Source organism: Podarcis liolepis (assembly GCF_965112155.1).
Source record: "Podarcis liolepis genome assembly, chromosome: 3".
NCBI classification, from domain to species: Eukaryota; Metazoa; Chordata; class Lepidosauria; order Squamata; family Lacertidae; genus Podarcis; species Podarcis liolepis.
The window spans coordinates 113826499-113847787 of record NC_139557.1 but is presented as its reverse complement, the minus strand read 5'-3'; the positions used below and the strand labels follow the sequence as shown (position 1 = coordinate 113847787).

General features: G+C 44.2%; 1 long non-coding RNA gene across 1 annotated transcript; it reads right to left on the bottom strand.

The window, feature by feature from the left end:
• Positions 1 to 1674: 1674 nt before the first annotated feature.
• LOC310702993 lies at positions 1675 to 17865 on the bottom strand. The gene is made up of 3 exons (XR_014523873.1): positions 17465 to 17865; positions 5044 to 5129; positions 1675 to 1786 (listed from the first exon to the last, which is right to left on the bottom strand). It is a non-coding gene; the product is annotated as an uncharacterized lncRNA (long non-coding RNA).
• Positions 17866 to 21289: the final 3424 nt, after the last annotated feature.

The following is a 21289-nucleotide window of genomic DNA, read 5'->3' as shown; positions in this document are numbered from 1 at the left end:
AACAAAATATGCGACATCATTGCAGTCCTTGCTTCTCTGCCCCATGCTACGTCATTGGCTGCAGCTTGCAAGGGCGTGAACTCTCAGAAAGAATGTCCTACTATGGTAATATCATGCCATCAAAGGAGAGATGAAGTTGCCTGGGATTGCCTTTTTCAACTGCAACCACACATACGATTGCATTCAACTAATATTTAATCAAGACAATGGACTCTGAAATGAATGAAACTCTGTTAAACATGGCCATTGATTTCAGTGGGTCTACTCTGAATAAATGGAGGCGGTGAGAGATTTTACTTTCTTGGGCTCCATGATCACTGCAGATGGTGACAGCAGCCATGAAATTAAAAGATGCCTGCTTCTTGGGAGAAAAGCAATGACAAACCTAGACAGCATCTTAAAAAGCAGAGACATCACCTTGCCAACAACCTTGTATTGTTAAAGCTATGGTTTTCCCAGTAGTGATGTATGGAAGTGAGAGCTGGACCATAAAGAAGGCTGATCACCGAAGAATTGATGCTTTTGAATTATGGTGCTGGAGGAGACTCTGGAGAATCCCATGGACTGCAAGAAGATCAAACCTATCCATTTTGAAGGAACTCAGCCCTGAGTGCTCACTGGAAGGACAGATCCTGAAGCTGAGACTCCATTACTTTGGCCACCTCATGAGAAGAGAAGACTCCTTGGAAAAGACCCTGATGTTGGGAAAGATGGAGGGCACAAGGAGAAGGGGACGACAGAGGACGAGATGGTTGGACAGTGTTCTCGAAGCTACCAGCATGAGTTTGACCAAACTGTGGGAGGCAGTGGAAGACAGAAGTGCCTGGTGTGCTCTGGTCCATGGGGTCACGAAGAGTCGGACACGACTAAACGACTAAACAACAACAACAACAACAACAACAATATTTAATCAAGACAATGGACTCTGAAATGAATGAAACTCAGTTACATATGGCCATTAATTTCAATGGGTTTACTCTGAATAAGGTCTAGGGCTGCAAACCTAACCGCACTTACCTAGGCACATCATATTTAATTCTGGTTAAACAAAGTTAGGATTGCACCATAATTTTGGCTTCAGTAACTGCCTGTAAGCATCTTTTTGCTTTATTGATATATTTATAAAGGCCAACTTCTTTGCTCTACTCTTATCAAGTCATTCAAGATGTGATGGGAATCTTTTCTCAAATGCGGTCTTAAGTTCATTCGCCGTGCCTTCTTCCAACCATCTATCACACAGAGTGAGTCGAATTATGTATGGCTGTTACTCTATTATGCATTCAGCTGAATGTGTTACCTTAATTAGGGCATCGTGATTTAATACATGCAAATGCATTTGGTACAGGAGCCGTCCTTTATTTATAGAATGCAACTCTTTGGCTTTTGATATTAACCAAAGAGGAGCACTGCAGTCTGTCTTCTCTCCTGCTGAAAAACATCTCAGCTTTGCCCGCTCCCAAGTCTCAAAAGCAGCTGTTTCCTAGGTATGCAATTTAAGTAGACCGTTCAGCCCAATTTTCTGCATGTTTATTTAGAAGTAAATCTGACTGAGAACTCCCAAGTATGGGAGTGTAGGATTGCAGCCTAAATCACACTGAAACAAATGTGGCTTGCAGCACAATCTTCTGCATGTTTACTCAAAAGTAAATCCCACAGTCTTCGCTGGGAGCCAGCCCCTCAAGATGTCCTTTCTTATTGCGCATTCATCACCATTTGTGCTCATGATACTGTTTGGGGTAGTTATATGTGATTGTGTTGTCAATACAATTGCATGCCCTGTAGCTTCCTGCAATAATCATAGAATCATAGAGTTGGAATAGACCACAAGGGCCATCGAGTCCAACCCCCTGCCAAGCAGGAAACACCATCAGAGCACTCCTGACATATGGTTGTCAAGCCTCTGCTTAAAGACCTCCAAAGTAGGAGACTCCACCACACTCCTTGGCAGCAAATTCCACTGTCAAACAGCTCTTACTGTCAGGAAGTTCTTCCTAATGTTTAGGTGGAATCTTCTTTCTTGTAGTTTGGATCCATTGCTCCGTGTCCGCTTCTCTGGAGCAGCAGAAAACAACCTTTCACCCTCCTCTATATGACATCCTTTTATATATTTGAACATGGCTATCATATCACCCCTTAACCTCCTCTTCTCCAGGCTAAACATGCCCAGCTCCCTTAGCCGTTCCTCATAAGGCATTGTTTCCAGGCCTTTGACCATTTTGGTTGCCCTCCTCTGGACACGTTCCAGTTTGTCAGTGTCCTTCTTGAATTGTGGTGCCCAGAACTGGACACAGTACTCCAGGTGAGGTCTGACCAGAGCAGAATACAGTGGCACTATTACTTCCCTTGATCTAGATGCTATACTCCTATTGATGCAGCCCAGAATTGCATTGGCTTTTTTAGCTGCCGCGTCACACTGTTGGCTCATGTCAAGTTTGTGGTCAACCAAGACTCCTAGATCCTTTTCACATGTACTGCTCTCAAGCCAGGTGTCACCCATCTTGTATTTGTGCCTCTCATTTTTTTTGCCCAAGTGCAATACTTTACATTTCTCCCTGTTAAAATTCATCTTGCTTGTTTTTGCCCAGTTCTCTAATCTGTCAAGGTCGTTTTGAAGTGTGATCCTGTCCTCTGGGGTGTTAGCCACCCCTCCCAGTTTGGTGTCATCTGCAAATTTGATCAGGATGCCCTTGAGTCCATCATCCAAGTCGTTGATAAAGATGTTGAATAAGACCGGGCCCAAGACAGAACCCTGTGACACCCCACTAGTCAATGATGATATAAAAATCCTGTAACAATTTATACTACAAGTTCACCAGTTGTTGCTTTCTTTAGTCCCACATTTAATGCGCTATGGTGCAAGAATGCCTTAGAAAAATGTATCCACTTTTTGTGATGTAGCTACTCCCACATACTTCCTGTTGGTATAATATACGGATACACCAACCCCTTGAAAATGAACAATATTTTAGCATAGCAATCACAGCCTAATCATAAAAGCTGAAAGTGTAGAACTATGGTGGCATGGCATTATAGCACAAATAACATGCTGTAGGGAGGGGGGTGGGATTGGGGGTGGCCAATGGAATAGGTAAAGGTAAAGGGACCCCTGACATTGACTTACTAGGTGTAACATGGAGGGGAGAGAAGGGCAAGGGCTGCATGTCAGTAGGTAACGATTCATCGTCATTATCATCATTTATAATTCTTTATATGCTGACTGGGTTGCCCCAACAAAAAACAATAAAAGCACGATACAACCCCATACACTGATAACTTCCCTGAACAGGGATGCCTTCTTTCGTGTGTGTATGTGATTCATGAAGAGTAAGGCTGTCAATGGCCATCAGCCATGATGAGGAACTTCTGACTTCTAAGTTTCTGAGGAACGTCTAAGCATAGCTGTCAACTCTTCCCTTTTCTTGCGAGGAATCCTATTCAGAATAAGGGAATTTCCCTTAAAAGAGGGGGGAAAGTTGACAGCTATGCTTCTAAGCTGTCATTCTAAGCAATAACAAACTAAGGTGCTACTGGAATGAATTTTTCTATTTTGTTTTGACTACGGCAGACCAACACGGCTACCTACCTGTTACTTCTAACTCCTCTGTGGGAGCAATTTTCTCTCTCAACACCAGTTGCTGCGTATCACAAGTATGGAGACTGCTGTTACACGCAGGTCCTGCCTGGGGGCTTCCCTTGGCATCTATTTGACCTCGGTGAGAACAGAATGGAGGACTAACTGGCCTGATCTTTGGCGTGATCTGGCAGAGCTCCTCTTAAGTTCTTAAGTTCTGTCTGGTGCTCCCATCCAAAGCATGCCGTGTCTTGCGGTTAGCTAGCAGGTAAAGACAGAAGGAGAACTGAAAGAGCCAATGAACCAAAAGTCAGTTATTACTAGGTCCCATCAAAGTGAATGAAAATGAAACACGCAGTTGAATTATTTTGCTGGAAAGTCTTATTACACTCAGGCTCTGCTTGCAGGTTTCCCAAGAGGTCTTTGGTTGGCCACGGGGAGAACAGGATGCTGGACTAGATGGATCTATTGCCTCATCCACCTGACAGGCATTTCTTATGTTCTTATGGCAGACGTCAAGAAGACATCATCATCATTTATTATGTATACCCCACCCATCTGGCTGGGTTTCCATAGCCACTCTGGGTGGCTCCCAACAGAATATTAAAAACACGATTAAACATTAAAAACTTCCCTAATCAGGACTGCTTTCAGATGTCTTCTAAAAGTCAGATAATTGTTTATTTCCTTGACATCTGATGGGAGGGTGTTCCACTACCAAGAAGGCCCTCTGCCTGGTTTCCTGTAACCTCACAGTGAGGGAACCACCAGAAGGCCCTCAGAGCAGGACCTCAGTGTCCGGGCTGAATGATGGGGTTGGAGACAATCCTTCAGGTATACTGGACTGAGACCGTTTAGGGCTTTAAAGGTCAGCACCAACACTTTGAATTGTGCTCGGAAACGTACTGGAAACCAATGTAGGTCTTTCAAGACCGGTGTTATATGGTTTCAGCAGCTACTCCCAGTCACCAGTCTAGCTGCCGCATTCTGGATTAAGGTAGCTGTTTCCTGTCCAGGAGGGCCTAGTCACACCCCTGGGAAAGCAGGCAAGTCCAGGACCTGACCTGAGAGTAAGCCTGAAGGAAAGGACTATCTTGTTGCAGATCTTTGCAAGCTATCCTGGGAGTCTTCTTGGCTGAAGTGTGGAGTAAACAAAAAATGCTTAAAATAAATCAAGCTGACTAGCCAGGTGCTGCAATACCCAGTTCAGTGGCTCGTCACAAGGGAGCAGCCAACCTGAGTCCCAGAAGCTCTTGACACCCATCTTCTTCTTAATAGTACAGCTTAACTCATGCCAGGTCATCGTTGCACAGAGCAGTTCCTCGTTCCTGCCAGCAGCAGCCAGAGATACAGAGTGATGGGAACAGGGAAACATGTGGTGTGAGAACTCGAGGCCCCTGAAGCGCACATCATAGAAGGAGATGACAGCACTCAACATGGGGCCATTGTTTTCCACCAGCAGGCCTGCGTACCTGATAATGGGTGGTTCTGCCCAGGAGGACACTGAGAATTTATGTGGATCGATCCATAAAGGTGCAATTCCATCCTTCCTTTTTCGCTGCATGAAATAAAAAGGGAGGTTGTGAAAGAACAGCATATGTGTGGCAAAAGGCCAGGTGGCGCCGGATTGCAGGTAAAAGCATGCTGAGGGTTTTGAGTTCCTATGAAAACGGAAAGGGATAAGATGGAAAGGAAATCATTCTCGACCTAACATTGTAAACATCTGGGATGTCTTTTTGCCATAGCATTAGAAATCAAAGAACTGTACAGTGGTACCTCGGGTTACATATGCTTCAGGTTACATACACTTCAGGTTACAGACTCCGCTTAGCCAGAAATAGTGCTTCAAGTTAAGAACTTTGCTTCAGGATGAGAACAGAAATCGTGTTCTGGCGGCACAGCAGCAATAGGAGGCCCCCGGAACGAATTAAGTACTTAACCCGGATTCTCAGGCCTCAGTCAGAGGTAACTGGCCACTCTCCAGGCACTAGGCTTGAGATCCTTGTTGACCTCCCCGTCTGCGTCTCCCGGCAGGATACAGGCAAGGTCACATTCGGCGATCCCACTCAGCGTGAGAGGGACACACCATTCCTCCCTCCTCCCTGCTTCCCTCAGGGAGGGGAAAGAGACAGACAGAAATCTATTTACATGTCTTTATTTCTGCCATTACAGCAGTACAGAGAAACACGTCTGCACTCTCCAGACTCCAACAGTAGAGAGAGAAAAACTCCACCCCTGTACTTCCAGTACAGGTCAGATGACACTCTGAGCTAACATCCGGTGCTCAGTACAGTGAATAGACTGCCTCTTTGTTTCTATGGTACAGTCCCAAACATCAACATTCTGTTTTGCTTTGCAGACACCTGCAGCTCGCTCTTGCATTGCTGCTTTTTCCTGACAGGTACCACTGTATGTGGTTTGCCATCCCATGCCTTGCAGAGTGTCTTTTGCCCTCAAACGGAAAATGTGAGGCTGGGTAATGATAGTGTTGATGTCATTTCATAAAGTAAGGTGGGAGAATGAGAAGAATTGACACTGGGCGGGGGAAACCCATCACTTTGTGATTGATTGATCACAAACTATACATCATGTTTGCTTTTATCTTGGATAAGCTGTCTGCTTGTGAAGATGAGTGTTTAGCAATATTAAGCCAATATGTAAATATTACCCATAGGAGATCTGGAATAATCTAATTCATTTCCTTGAATTATTCATGGGAGAGGGTGTTATCTGGCTAACTCTGTACAGATTACTGCACAGGGACTAGTATAAATCTCTGTTATTATTAGGGTAGATTAATCACACCCAGTTGTACAATTATATACATCTCTCCCTGCCAGGCTCAATCTTATCCATCAGTGATCAAGGTTGAAGTTCACAGATGCCTTGCTTTCCATTCCATTCACAGGCCTGGTCCACCACAGAAGGCCATTTAGGAAGGGGAAGAACCTAATGGTTTAATATAGGAATGACTAAATTTTACATTGGTGAGGACCCCACTGGAAACGTAGCATCATGAGTTTCAGCGAAATGCCAAATTTGCATACTTAATAACATAAAGTAAACATAATTTGCATAGTTATTGGTTACATTTGGGTGCACTTGATGCAAGGAGCTCAGTAGCATTTTAGCTTCACAGAATCTAATCCTCTACAACACAGAGATCATAACATACACAACCAAAAAAAAAAAAAAAGCCAGGGAGAGAAGGTAGCTAGGGGTGGAGAGAAATTAAATTCAGTTCACATTTAAAGGCAAATCTACTAATTCGCACTTTCCAAAACCGTTCAAGAAATGAAACCAAAATTCACTCTGCTCTGAATTTTGAGATGCAATTCTCCAGCCAAGTAATGTGTAGAAAACTGCATATATACTGAGGTAAAAATGTGCCAAAAAAAGTATATACTTTGGAAAGTGGTTTGTCTGACTTTCTGTCTGTCCATCCATCTGTTCTCTATGGGTTCAGCCACCAATCAAGATATCACCAAATGTGGCCCTCGAATCTCCCTGATTGATCCTTGGGACTTTGCCCAAGCCATATCCCCTTCCCAGCCACACCACTCACTGCTCTTACTTCACACCTTCCTTGAGTGTTGTTTGCCTGACTGGGACACATCCTTAAACTCTCATAGTGTCTTGGGCAAGGGTGTGTAGAAACTAGCACAATGCACAAAGGTAAAATATATGTTTGTTGCTCCCCACACTTTTTATTTGGGCCCCACCTACCACTGGCATTTACACACACACACACACACACACACACACACACACACACACACATTGCTGAGAAGGTAATGCAGCTTTTGGGCTGAAAGAAAAGTGCGCACTTCCGGTCTAAAGTTAAGGGTTTTGCACCGTAAAGCATAGTGGGTGGGGATTGGCCTGGAGTCAGCTGACTTAATGTTCAGATGGGGTGGCACTGCAGAATAGATGGCACCCTTGAAGAAGGAAGCTTGCTTTTCTAAGTCTGCAGAGAAGACAAAATGGCCAGCTGGTCAGGAGGTGATTGGCCAAAGCTTAACTTCAGGGAGGTCCGGTATGAGAACTCCCAACACCCAACTCCATATGCATAGATCAATGGCCCCTGCTTCCCTCTCTCCTGTCCCTCTCCACACACATTCACACACTCTCTCTCTATCTCATACACTCACATTTCCAGTAGTGGGTGGTGCCCAATGGGACAGTTAGAACAGAAGGCAATGAGGCCAAATGTAGATGGACCCAGAGCCACCCCGACTGCTTTTAAGGAAAGCAAGCAGGCAGGGACTACCTGAGGTTGGTGGAACCAGGCTCCATTTGCCCAAATTGCTTCTGCCGCACTGTTCCCCATCTGTAAAATGCTATTTTTCCCTCCAGCCACCATTCATTACCCTTATGAAAGTTTATAATCCTGTAAAAGCGACTTGCACTTTTAAACACACCCACACATTCATTTCGCTCTAAACAAGATAACAGAATATACTCCAGCCCCGTAGAAACCTATGATTTGATACAATGAAATGAAATGAGATATATTTTACTCTTCAGTGTTTTGTGCGTTATACCTTAATTTACTGGAAACCTTCGAGTCACAATGTGGAACGGTATGCACAATGAATCTTCCTTCAGCACTGCATAGCCAGATAATTCACAAATCATTCAACCATTTCTCTGAAAACACACACACACACAAGAAAGATTGTCTTCTTCTTCTTCTTCTTCTTCTTCTTCTTCTTCTTCTTCTTCTTCTTCTTCTTCTTCTTTTCTGCTTAGGACCTTTGACTCTTTTTGCTATGGTCACTTTTAAAACAATGATGTCAATCCAAACATACACAGAGAGAGTGATCAGAGCTGTAATCCAGAAAGAATTTAGAATGCAATCCCAGATTCCCAGGCTGGAATCCCAGATCCCCACTAGGACTCCACAGAGGCCAAAAAGAGACAATGCACGTACTATTGTAACAAACCAAACCAAACCAAACCCTTTAATATAGATAGATAGATAGATAGATAGATAGATAGATAGATAGATAGAATCCTAGAATCCTAGAATCATAGAGTTGGAAGAGACCACAAGGGCCATCGAGTCCAACCCCCTGCCAAGCAGGAAACACCATCAGAGCACTCCTGACATATGGTTGTCAAGCCTCTGCTTAAAGACCTCCAAAGTAGGAGACTCCACCACACTCCTTGGCAGCCAATTCCACTGTCGAACAGCTCTTACTGTCAGGAAGTTCTTCCTAATGTTTAGGTGGAATCTTCTTTCTTGTAGTTTGGATCCATTGCTCCATGTACGCTTGTCTAGAGCAGCAGAAAACAACCTTTCTCCCTCCTCTATGTGACATCCTTTTATATATTTGAACATGGCTATCATATCATGGCTATCATATCATAGATAGATAGATAGATAGAAAGATGAAAGATGAAGATGATAGATAGATGATAGATAAATAGATGATAGATGATGGAGAACGAGAGAGAGAGAGAGAGAGAGAGAGAGAGAGAGAGAGAGAGAGAAATGGATCCAGGCTCTGGTCTGCCCTGTCTAAGTTTTGGGGCATAGGAACCTGCCTACCCTGAACCCCAAGGAGACACCTCTGATCACCTACTCTGATGGGTAGTCCACAAACTCCTTGGGGGATCAAGAGAGCTATGAGGAGCCAATGGCTGCAGGGGGGGAAGCACTAGTCCTTTATCTGGCCAGGAGGCAGCACTCGGATCGTGGAGCCTCCTGTCCATGACTTCCTGACTGCTATAAAACTCAGCCCTTGCTGACAGGACAAGTCTCAGCTGTAAGAAGTGTCCATGGTCCTGAACCCAGAATTTGCTTTTCCTCTAAGATGGTGACTTTTAGGGCTGTGTATCGGATCTGGTCAAGTCCTGGGCCAAATTGAGCTTATTTGGAGGGACTTGGTCATCAAATGAGTCAGGTTCTGATAGTCACAGATTGCTATGGGCTGGCTTGGATGTCCCAGAGCAATCTATGGCAGTCTGATGGGGCAGGGCATCAGGCAGGAAGGAGAGACAGCCAGGGTGGGAAAACCTGCCTGCCCGCCTGATGCCTCAAAAATTTTTGAGTGGAGGCGACAATCCTGCAAAGTGCAGGACATGTTCTGCAAGTGGCTTTCCTTTAGGAAAGTCTATCGCATGGCACACAAACTCACGCAATCACCCCATCCAATCAATAGCTATGAGCAAAGGGAGTTATCTTGTGAGGGAGGCACCCTCAAACTTGGGAGAGAGCGGAAGAAAAGCCAAGGTCTTATTTCTCCATCCCTGAGAGCCAGTGTGGTGTAGTGGTTAAGAGCGGTGGACTTGTAATCTGGTGAACCGGGTTCGCTTCCCCACTCCTCCACATGCAGCTGCTGGGTGACCTTGGGCTAGTCATACTTCTCTGAAGTCTCTCAGCCTCACTCACCTCCCAGAGTGTTTGTTGTGGGGGAGGAAGGGAAAGGAGACTGTGAGCCGCTTTGAGACTCCTTAGGGAAGTGATAAAGTGGGATATCAAATCCCCCAGCTATATGTCTAATTAGGGGAGTCATGTCCAACTTGGACTTATTCCAGAGAATGCACGCAATTCAATTTCTGCAATTTGCACCCCTTCTCTAGGGTCCCTACTGCATGCATGCCATACTGGCTGTGATAGGCACTGGTTCCTTTTAAGAGTCCAAACTTTTAACTGGCTTCTGCTATGCACCGAGAGACATGAACACAACATTTCCACGGGAGAGACAGGCAGTGCATTAAAAGAGAGAAATATGGAGCATATCAAAAGTAAAGTCAATACAATGTGATTTAAAGGCAAAATAGATTTTCCCAGCTAGAGCATAAGTAGAGATTGCATCAATTTGTGCGCAGCATTGCAATTCACTAAGTACACAAGATGCAGAGACAAAGTACATTAGTCACAAATAACGATAGATCATAACCACAATCAGGTGTCAAATTAATATTTATTTGCAAGTTCTGTCCCGGTGTCACCAAGCTTGAAACTAGATCAGTTGAGCATGGAATGGAATGGCAAATCAATTGATTCGGGCTCCTTTTTGCTGCAGCAGCACTCTGGAAGGGGGAAAGAAATTATAGCACAATGTTCAGAGTGCCAAATCTGGCCTGAATAAATCTGCACTCAGTTTTCGCACAAAGTACTTTGAAACAGTTGCTCCAGAACGATAGATTCCAGAGAGGCTGCTGTTTTCCTGTTGCCAATGTGGAAGAGAGATGTGTTGCACATTGTAACCCTATGCATGGTGGAGAGAAAGTAGGAAGGAAGAGATTTTTCTTCCTCTCTTTATAATATTAGAAACAGGGGTCACCAACCAAGTCAAATGGAGATTCAGGATAGACTGAATAGTGCTTCTTCCCACATTCATCATTAACCTAAGGGATTCATTTGCACAAGACATGGCAATGGTCACTAACTTAGATTGCTTAAAAGAGGGATTAGACAAATGAGTGGAGGATAAATCTATTCATGGCTTCTATTCATGATGGCTGTCTATGAGCTCCAGGATCAGAGGCACCATATCTCTGAATACCAGTTGCTGAGCAACAAAAGCAGGAGATGGCTATTGCCTTTCATGTCCTGCTTCTGGAGTTCCTGAAGATGTCAACCCAGTGTGCGGCAGCTGTGAAAAAGGCAAATTTCATGCCAGGGATCATTAGGAAAGGAATTGAAAACAATACTGCCAATGTCATAAAAGCCATTATACTCATCTATGGTGCAGCCACATTTGGAATACTCTGTTATGCTCGCTTTGCTTCAAAAAAGGATATTGTAGAGTGGGAAAAGATTCAGAAAAGGGCAAGGCAAATGATCAAGAGGAGGAGATAACTCCCTGATTAAGATAATGGGACCTTTTAGTTTAGAGTAAAGGTGAGAAGCGACATCATAGACATTTCTAAAGTTAAATATACCATGGACAAAGCAGATAGAGAGAAGTTTTTGTCCCTTTCTCACATCACTACAAGTAGACTGCTTGGCAGGGGGTTGGACTCGATGGCCCTTGTGGTTTCTTCCAACTCTATGATTCTATGATTCTATGATTCTATGATTCTATGATTCTATGATTCTAGACATCCAATGAGTATTGGGACAGATCAAAGATTTGGGACAGATCAAAGAAAATACAGTGGAACCTTGGTTCTCAAATGCCTTGGTACTCGAACATTTCTGCTCCTGAACACTGAAAAACAGGAAGTAAGTTTTCGGGGGGAAATTGGAAGCTGAATGTCCAATGCGGCTGTCGGCTATTGTTTCTGGGGTGCCTGTGTCAACTGGAAGCTGTGCCTTGGTTTCCAAAAATTTTGGAAGTCAAACGGACTTCCGCAATGGATTACGGTTTGAGAACCAAGAAGAGAAGAAGAAGAAGAAGAGTTTGGATTTGATATTCCTCCGTATCACTACCCGAAGGAGTCTCAAAGCGACTAACAATCTCCTTTCCCTTCCTCCCCCACAACAAACACTCTGTGAGGTGAGTGGGGTTGAGAGACTTCAAAGAAGTATGACTAGCCCAAGGTCACCCAGCAGCTGCATGTGGAGGAACGCAGACGCGTACCTGGTTCCCCAGATTACAAGTCTACCACTCCTAACCACTGCACCACATTGGCTCTCAAGGTACCACTGTACTTCTTCATGCAGCACATATAAACTGTGGAACATGCCAGCACAGGAGGCAACAATGGCCACCAACTTGGATGACTTTAAAAGAAGACTGGACAAATTCATGAAGGCTATCAATGGCTACTAGCCATGAATCCTATTCTCTGCCTTAACAGCTAGAGGCAGAGATGCTTCTGAATGCCAATTCCTGGAAACCAAAGGAGGAGAAAGTGCTGATGCACTCAAATCCTGCTTGAGGGTTCTCCACAGGCATCTGGTTGGCCGCTGTGAGAACAGGATGCTGGTCTAATTGGACCACTGGCAACTGGACACTGAGAAACAAGATGCTGGACCAGATAAATATTTGATCTAACCTAGCAGCGATGTATGGAAGTGAGAGCTGGACCACAAAGTAAAGAAGGCTGATCACCGAAGAATTGATGCTTGTGAATTATGGTGCTGGAGGAGACTCATGAGAGTCCCATGGACTGCAAGAAGACCAAACCTATCCATTCTATAGGAAATCAGCCCTGAGTGCTCACTGGAAGGGCAGATCCTGAAGCTGAGGCTCCAGTACTTTGGCCACCTCATGGGATGAGAAGACTCCCTGGCAAAGACCCTGATGTTGGGAAAGATTGAGGGCACAAGGAGAAGGGGATGACAGAGCTGGTTGGAGAGTGTTCTCGAAGCTACCAGCATGAGTTTGACCAAACTGCGGGAGGCAGTGGAAGACAGGAGTGCCTGGTGTGCTCTGGTTCATGGGGTCATGAACGACTAAACAACAACCACAAAACCTAGCAGCATTCTTCTTAGGAGCTCTGTTTGACATATTGCTGCTTCTCCACCCCTGATGCTTGTTTTGGTGTGTGTGTGTGTGTGTGTGTGTGTGTGTGCATTAGGCGTGAAAAGCCCACACATTCTTGGCATGCATAATAAAGACTGAGAGGCACAAGGTGTGGATCCTCTCATAAAATCCACTCTGCATATAATCTTCTCTGCAATAGTCTTCATATCTAAGTCCACTGTTTCTCACTAAAGAGCATGTGCAATGCCAATAAACTTTAACAGTCCCTCTCCACTGAAACTGACACTTAAACATTCATTACTGATCGGGTGTAAACATGGCAAGCTGGCTGATCACCCATTGCATTAGTCACTGAAGAGAAAGGGACAATACTAATTATAATCCAAGGCAATTAGAGCAGTGCTTCATACTTTTGCTCACGTTGACGTAGGCTATAAACCACTGTCAAATCTTAATATCACTGTTGCAGCCGGCAATTACCGCAGTCTTTTCTAATGCGCAACTTGTTGATTTTTGAAGGCGTGGGACACATCACTGAATATTCTAATAGTCTGGTGCTCACTAGTAGGGAGTGACTCCCAATTATTTTTAATTGGTTGCCTTAGTCACATTGGGGCATGGAGGACCGTAAAACTGAAGAGGTCAAGGGACATGTCATTATTTTCGGTAAATAGCTGGCAATTTGGCATAAATGTAGACCAATGGTCCTCAACATAAGGAGCTTGGATCAGACCAAGGTCAGAGGAAGCTTGCTTGAATCAAGTTAGACTAGCTGGCATGAAAGGTTGGCACATTTGGGCATCCGGTGAGGATCCACACCCCACCGAGAGGCCCACTGGCAAGAGCCCTTTGTACCTGCTTTTGCTCTTCACCCTTGCAACCTGCTTGCTTGTTCACCCACCACTCGCTCCAGCCCAGACAAGGGTGGTGAGAAGAAGGAACGGAAGATGAAAGTGCCTCCTTGCACAGTATGAACCTTAACCGTAAAAGATGCTATCATCCCCCTGGTTCTCAGATTCTGCTGGTCACGGGCATGGCAGCAGTTTATACTAAGCTGAATAAATAAGGTTTCCTCTAAACAGTGAAATGGCAACAGCATCAGAGTTAAGCTTCATGAAGAGCTATCTAAAATATTTCCAAGAAGTGGGGACGGAGGGGTGGGGAGAACTGGCCAAGTGCCTGAATTTCAATGCTAGTCTAGAAATTAATAGACCAAGCACTGCCCGTTTATAAAACTCCCAGCGTATTATGCCCAAGTTTAGTGAATTGTGCTCTGCTTATTAACTGGAGAAAATAACCATTCTGGAGTTTTATTGTTTTTTAATGTCTCAACCTGATAACATTATTTCTCTAAAATGAATTACAGTGGTGTGTTAAAGGGGAATAATCTAGCTGGGTGTTTTATTAAGTGTTCAGTGAATGAAATTTTGAGGAGATCCACTGGACACTTATTTGATTTCATAGAATCATAGAGTTGGAATAGACCACAAGGGCCATCGAGTCCAACCCCCTGCCAAGCATGAAACACCATCAGAGCACTCCTGACATATGGTTGTCAAGCCTCTGCTTAAAGACCTCCAAAGTAGGAGACTCCACCACACTCCTTGGCAGCAAATTCCACTGTCGAACAGCTCTTACTGTCGGGAAGTTCTTCCTAATGTTTAGGTGGAAGCTTCTTTCTTGTAGTTTGGATCCATTGCTCCATGTCCGCTTCTCTGGAGCAGCAGAAAACAACCTTTCTCCCTCCTCTATATGACATCCTTTTATATATTTGAACATGGCTATCATATCACCCCTTAACCTCCTCTTCTCCAGGCTAAACATGCCCAGCTCCCTTAGCCATTCCTCATAAGGCATCGTTTCCAGGCCTTTGACCATTTGGGTTGCCCTCCTCTGGACACGTTCCAGTTTGTCAATGTCCTTCTTGAACTGTGGTGCCCAGAACTGGACACAGTACTCCAGGTGAGGTCTGACCAGAGCAGAATACAGTGGCACTATTACTTCCCTTGATCTAGATGCAATGCTCCTATTGATGCAGCCCAGAATTGCATTGGCTTTTTTAGCTGCCGCGTCACACTGTTGGCTCATGTCAAGTTTGTGGTCAACCAAGACTCCTAGATCCTTTTCACATGTACTGCTCTCAAGCCAGGTGTCCCCCATCTTGTATTTGTGCCTCTCATTTTTTTTGCCCAAGTGTAATACTTTACTTTTCTCCCTGTTAAAGTTCATCTTGTTTGTTTTTGCCCAGTTCTCTAATCTGTCAAGGTCGTTTTGAAGTGTGATCCTGTCCTCTGGGGTGTTAGCCACCCCTCCCAGTTTGGTGTCATCTGCAAATTTGATCAGGATGCCCTTGAGTCCATCATCCAAGTCGTTGATAAAGATGTTGAATAAGACCGGGCCCAAGACAGAACCCTGTGGCACCCCACTAGTCACTCTTCTCCAGGATGAAGAGGAACCATTGATGAGCACCCTTTGGGTTCGGTCAGTCAGCCAGTTACAAATCCACTGAGTGGTAGCATAGTCAAGACCACATTTTACCAGCTTCTTTACAAGAATATCATGGGGCACCTTGTCGAATGCCTTGCTGAAATCAAGGTAGGCTACATCCACTGTGTTCCCTTCATCTACCAGGCTTGTAATTCTGTCAAAAAACGAGATCAGGTTAGTCTGACATGACTTATTTTTCAGAAATCCATGCTGACTATTGGTGATCACAGCATTCCTTTCTAGGTGCTCACAGAGTGTTTGCTTAATGATCTGCTCCAGAATCTTCCCTGGTATTGATGTCAGACTGACTGGGCGATAATTATTTGGGTCCTCTCTTTTCCCCTTTTTGAAAATAGGGACAACATTTGCCCTCCTCCAGTCGGTCGGGACTTCGCCTGTTCTCCAGGAATTCTCAAAGTGGTTCTGAGATCACATCTGCCAGTTCTTTTAATACTCTTGGATGCAGTTCAGCTGGCCCTGGAAACTTGAATACATCTAAACTAGCCAAGTATTCTTGTACTATCTCTTGTACTATTTCTTGAAAAGTGAGCAAGTAAATCCTAGCAAAAGGTCTACCTGTGGTGTGGGCAAGGCATCTTGGTATTCAGAAGACAGGAAGATTTCTTGTAGTGGCTTTGGCAAGGAAATTCATTGTTTTCTGTTCTTAATCAAAATTGTAGTGATCATTATTACCCAAGGGTTGAAAAGGGCCTCTGGAGCAGGAGGAGGAGGAGGAAGAAGAAGATGTCAAAATGGGTTCATACTCTCATTCTAGCAAAATTTGTTATTGTTGTTGTTTAGTCATTTAGTTGTGTCCGACTCTTCATGACCCCATGGACCAGAGCACACCAGGCATTCCTGTCTTCCACTGCCCCCCACAGTTTGGTCAAACTTATGCTGGTAGCTTCGAGAACACTGTCCCACCATTTCGTCCTCTGTCGTCCCCTTCTCCTTGTGTCCTCCATCTTTCCCAACATCAGGGTCTTTTCCAGGGAGTCTTCTCTTCTCACGAGGTGGCCAAAGTATTGGAGCCTCAGCTTCAGGATCTATCCTTCCAGTGAGCACTCATCTAGCAAAATAGGAAGATCCATTCTAGCTCAGTACTGCATGCACAGACTTGCAACAGCTTTCCAGTTCATGCAGAGAACATTCCCAACCCAATCTGGAGATGCTGGCAAATGAACCTTGGACCTTCTGCATGCAAAGCAGATGCTCTGTCATTGAGCTATGGCCCATCCCCATTCTCTCCTTTTTAGAGAGAGATGTATTGTTCATGTCAGCTGTCTTTTCCTCCAGAAAGTGATGGCAGCAGTGAACATCATTTTCTGAGTCATGACAGACCACTGTCTGATATGAGGAGGGGGGGGTGGTTATGCAAGGAGAAGGAGGTTGTTAGTGGTCCAGCTGTTCCCCTGGCCCCCTGATGCGATTCATGGGTTCACCGATCCACCCTAGAAGAGACGCCTCCCACTTTGTCAGTCAAAACAGTGCCATTTTTGGCAAAACAGTTCAACCGAGCTCTTTCTGCATTGCCCTAAAGTATCAAGAACATCTGAGTCTTTAACATAGAACAGGGAGATGGGCCAGCAGTGTTGTGTTCTCCCAAAAACACATCACCACAGTTTTGGGAAATCAACACCATGGCTGGTGTGTTACTCCCTTCAAAGAATTAATTCTTCAGGTGATACTGCAAGGGTTAACAAGCCTCTTGCCTTTGATTCTGCCCTCTTCCAAGTGGCTGAAGGGTCTGCTGGGGTTGGCTCATCAACTGTATTCCAAACCCCGTCCTTCCTTAAAAATGCCTCCGCATAGACTGACCAGGTCTGATAATTTCCCTGCGTCAACTTGGGGAAAGGAACCCCTTCCTGCACTGGGTGATCCATCCCAGCTCTTAACTGCTGCTGGGAACTTGCAAGCAGTCATTAATTTAAGCTGTGTACGCTGCCGCCAGCTTCCAGGTTCGGCTTCCAGACCTCAGAAAAGCCTTTTGCCTCCACATCTGGGCGTTGATCCAACTTACCTCATTAGAGTCCAGCACAGTCTCTGCAAACAGCTCTGTCCAGAACAAAAGCCTCGCTGCTCTGGGCCCATAACCAGATATTGGGAAATCAACACCACGGCTGGTGTGTTACTCCCTTCGAAGTGCCACTCGGGTGATTAATGTTCCTCTCGAGCCACCGGTGCGACAGATATCCGTAAACATCTGCAAGCAGTATCAGCAGATATCAGCAGGCAGTGAAAGTGAGTCTTGAGGCATGGATACGAAGCACTATGTTTATTATTTACAGGACAAAAGAGAACATGACTCCTCTTACTTTCTTCATCAGCAAGAGAAGAGAAAAGCAAAAGCAATATCACGGAAACAGCGTATCTGAACTTCTGTTCCCGTGACATCCAACACTGTGGAATGTAAACACACAGACATGAGATGAAACAATCCCACATATCTGCAGCACGGGGGAAAGAATTCCAACACACAGTCGCTGATTGCATGATGACTTCTACTCATATTGAACCAAACATGAGTAAAAGCCACCTTGCAGGTCTTCCTTGCTTAAAACAGGGAAGGACAAGGACACAGCAGGTGGGGTGGCATACACTGGGACATTGGGGGTAGAGAATAGGTGGATGTCCCTGTCCCCATGCATGGATATGTTTTATTTGCAGATGTCTCCTCTATATATGTCCAGACACCTGCAAACAACATTTGTGTGAGCTGCTTCAGAAGAATCAACTTCAGTTCCAAAATGCATTGAACTTACAACAAACCTTAACAGTTGGCACTTTCAAAACTAGTTCACCAAAGATACCATTTCGGCCATCTCCACCCTGGCAATCTCCACCCTGAAGACTACCTCTCATGGGAACAGATTCCACAATTTAACCATGCTCTGTCACAAGGGACATTGATCATTTTGGTGGCCTTTTTCTGGCCTTTTCCATCCAGCTTCGTTCCATTTCAGACTACAGGTGAACATCTCCAGAGGAAGCCAACAAAGGCATCTGGAGACCATGGAAGGCTCAAAGGACTGTATATATTTAGCCTGCAGAAGAGATGAGCAAGAGATGACATTATATCAAATATCTGAAAGGCTGTCACATAGATGATGGAGCAGATTGGTTTCTGCATCTCCAGGGGGGTAGGATCAGAACCAACAGTTTCAAATGGCATTGGGAGGAGAGAGATTTATAGTTAAGATTAGGAAGAGCTTCCTGATGGCCTGAATTGGCAATGGGACTGGGTGCCTGGAAGCTGATAGGCTCTCATTTGGCAGAGGTCTTTATGCAGGAGCTATCAGTGATGCTAGGACTGGATTTTCTATTAGCAGGGGCTGAACTTACAGCTTGATGTGGTACTTGATGTGGTACCTTACAGCTCTTTGATTCCGTGCTTCTCTGTGAGGACTACCTGATTATTTCTCTTACATGGGGGGGGGGGGTAGTCTGTGTGCATAGATAACTAGGATGACAGGGAGAAAGCTCTTTATGATATCTAAGTTTTCTATGTGCAAAGGTTTGCTTTTTCTTTTTTTCATATTTTGAGTGGCAGCCTTTCAGTGACATGACTCCTGCAGTCTCAAGGGCCATCACCCCGACATGGGCTGACTGCCTGAGGAAGAACTCATCTTCTGTCTCTCCTTAATCTGCTATGATCAATGAGATGATCTTTTAAAAGATACCTAGGGGAAACTACTTTAAAAAAAGAGAACAGAAAAATCTCAACCTGCCGTGGACTTTAAGAGATCTTTGGATTTTTCGCTAGCAAAAGTGGATCTGGAAACAGCAACAGCCAAAGAGCAAAAAGGAGAAGAAAAAGAAAAAGGAGGGGGGGGGGGAAGGAGAGAAGAGGCAAAGAAAAGTAATTTCCAGAAGTCTGCTTCTGAAATTTATTAGAGTTCCTCTGATAACTAGGCTGCCAGCTGAGGCTCTCGCTGCCATGGAAACAGACACCACTGGCAATGGGGCAGGTTGTTCTAAACTAATCGCTGTTTTACAAAAGCTGGGTTTTTGTGCAATGATTAGCTTTAAAGGAACCCACATGCATTTTTCACCTACAGCATCCTCTCCTGTTATAGCGGAAGCAGCAATTGCTGTTACACGCAGTCATCCCAGAAACGGGTACCTCCGACTATGCCTTGGTCTCACTTTGCATCGTATTTACAAAGCCCCAAATTCAGTGTGGAGTCCGGGTGTGGAGTCAATTTTCCCCTATTGAAAGGGGAATTTCTCCATGGAATTGTGGGGGGGGGGAATTATTATCCTAGAGGAACAAAAAGAAGAGTTTTGGGATGGGGCAGCCCCTCTCTTCAGATCTTCCAGGTGTGAGGCCATCATCCACAGAATTTGACCCTGTAGCCTCTTCCTATCTTTCTCTATAAATAGCAGTTTGTATCAATTGGTTTATACAGGGGTAAAGGGAGGGGGGGGATTATGTCTCAGCTAGCCTTCAAAATTCATGCTTCTCTGAATTTTGCAGGGCAGTTCCTCACACAAACAATATCAACAAAACCGCAGGATTTAAGGGGAAATATACATAAACATGCTTATATCCGAATAAGTAACATGCAGAAGTGTTAGGGAGAAGTGCTAGCAAAATTGTATGTTATTCAAAACTGTATATAAAATACATTTTGGGGGAGGAAATTGCATTAAAATGCGGACAGATTTTCATGAGGATTTTTTCTTTGTTTGTTTGTTAAAAGAAAATTGCAGCAGAAATGTGAGGAAGATAAATTAAGACTAGGAAAATATAGAAATTTGGAGGACCAACACTGACAGATTGTCTGCAGTATCTGGCTTGCATTTTTCAATTATATTTTGAAAGTTCAGCTTGCAGAAGCTTGTAGGATTTCCAGTCACATCAACCACCTAGTAGAAATCAGAATGTACAAGCTTTTATACATAACAATCACTTAATTATTTCAGAACTCAGTCTTCAGTCTTTGTTTATATCAGCCACAGTAGTTATGAGCTAATAAAGTGATTCATTTTGCTTAAGATGCTCTGTTTGTTTTTGACTTTTTCTCTTTCATTCTACAGATCTTCAAACCAAACCTTGTCTCTTGTTCCACATGAAGATGAAACTGGGGAGATAAATTAGGTGTGAGCAACATATCCATGTGTTGCTGTGCATCTTCATTTACAGTGGTACCTCAGGTTAAGAACTTAATTCGTTCCGGAGGTCCGTTCTTAACCTGAAACTGTTCTATACCTGAGGTACCACTTTAGCTAATGGGGCCTCCTGCTGCCGCCATGCTGCCACCACGCGATTTCTGTTCTCATCCTGAAGCAAAGTTCTTAACCCGATTTACTATTTCTGGGTTAGCAGAGTTTGTAACCTGAAGCGTATGTAACCTGAAGCGTCTGTAACCCAAAGTACCACTGTATTTCCATTTGATTTTGGACAGCGTATCGGAAAGTAATTTAAATAAATAGGATATGCAGGAGGTGATCCCATCCGTGGGCAGCTCTTTAGCAAAAAATGGCAGGAAAGAGAAAAGATAGTTTGAAAGCCATTACATAACTGTCAAGAAACACACTGAAGATTCTTCAGATGATTAGCAATCTGAAACCCTCCTGCCACCTCAGCCCCTGGTCTGTTTTAAAAAACAACCCCGGAAGTGTAAAAAAAATGGCTGTAGTACTGTTGTTGTTTTTATTATTATTACTACTACAACAACAACAACATAGAAATATACACCACTTGATCGTACAAAACGTCGAAGCAGTTTATTAAAAAACACACCAAACAATAAAATTATCAATAAAATCAGTTAAATGCTCACAGAATCATAGAATTGTAGAGTTACAAGGAACCCCAGAAGTAATCTAGTACAAATGCGTG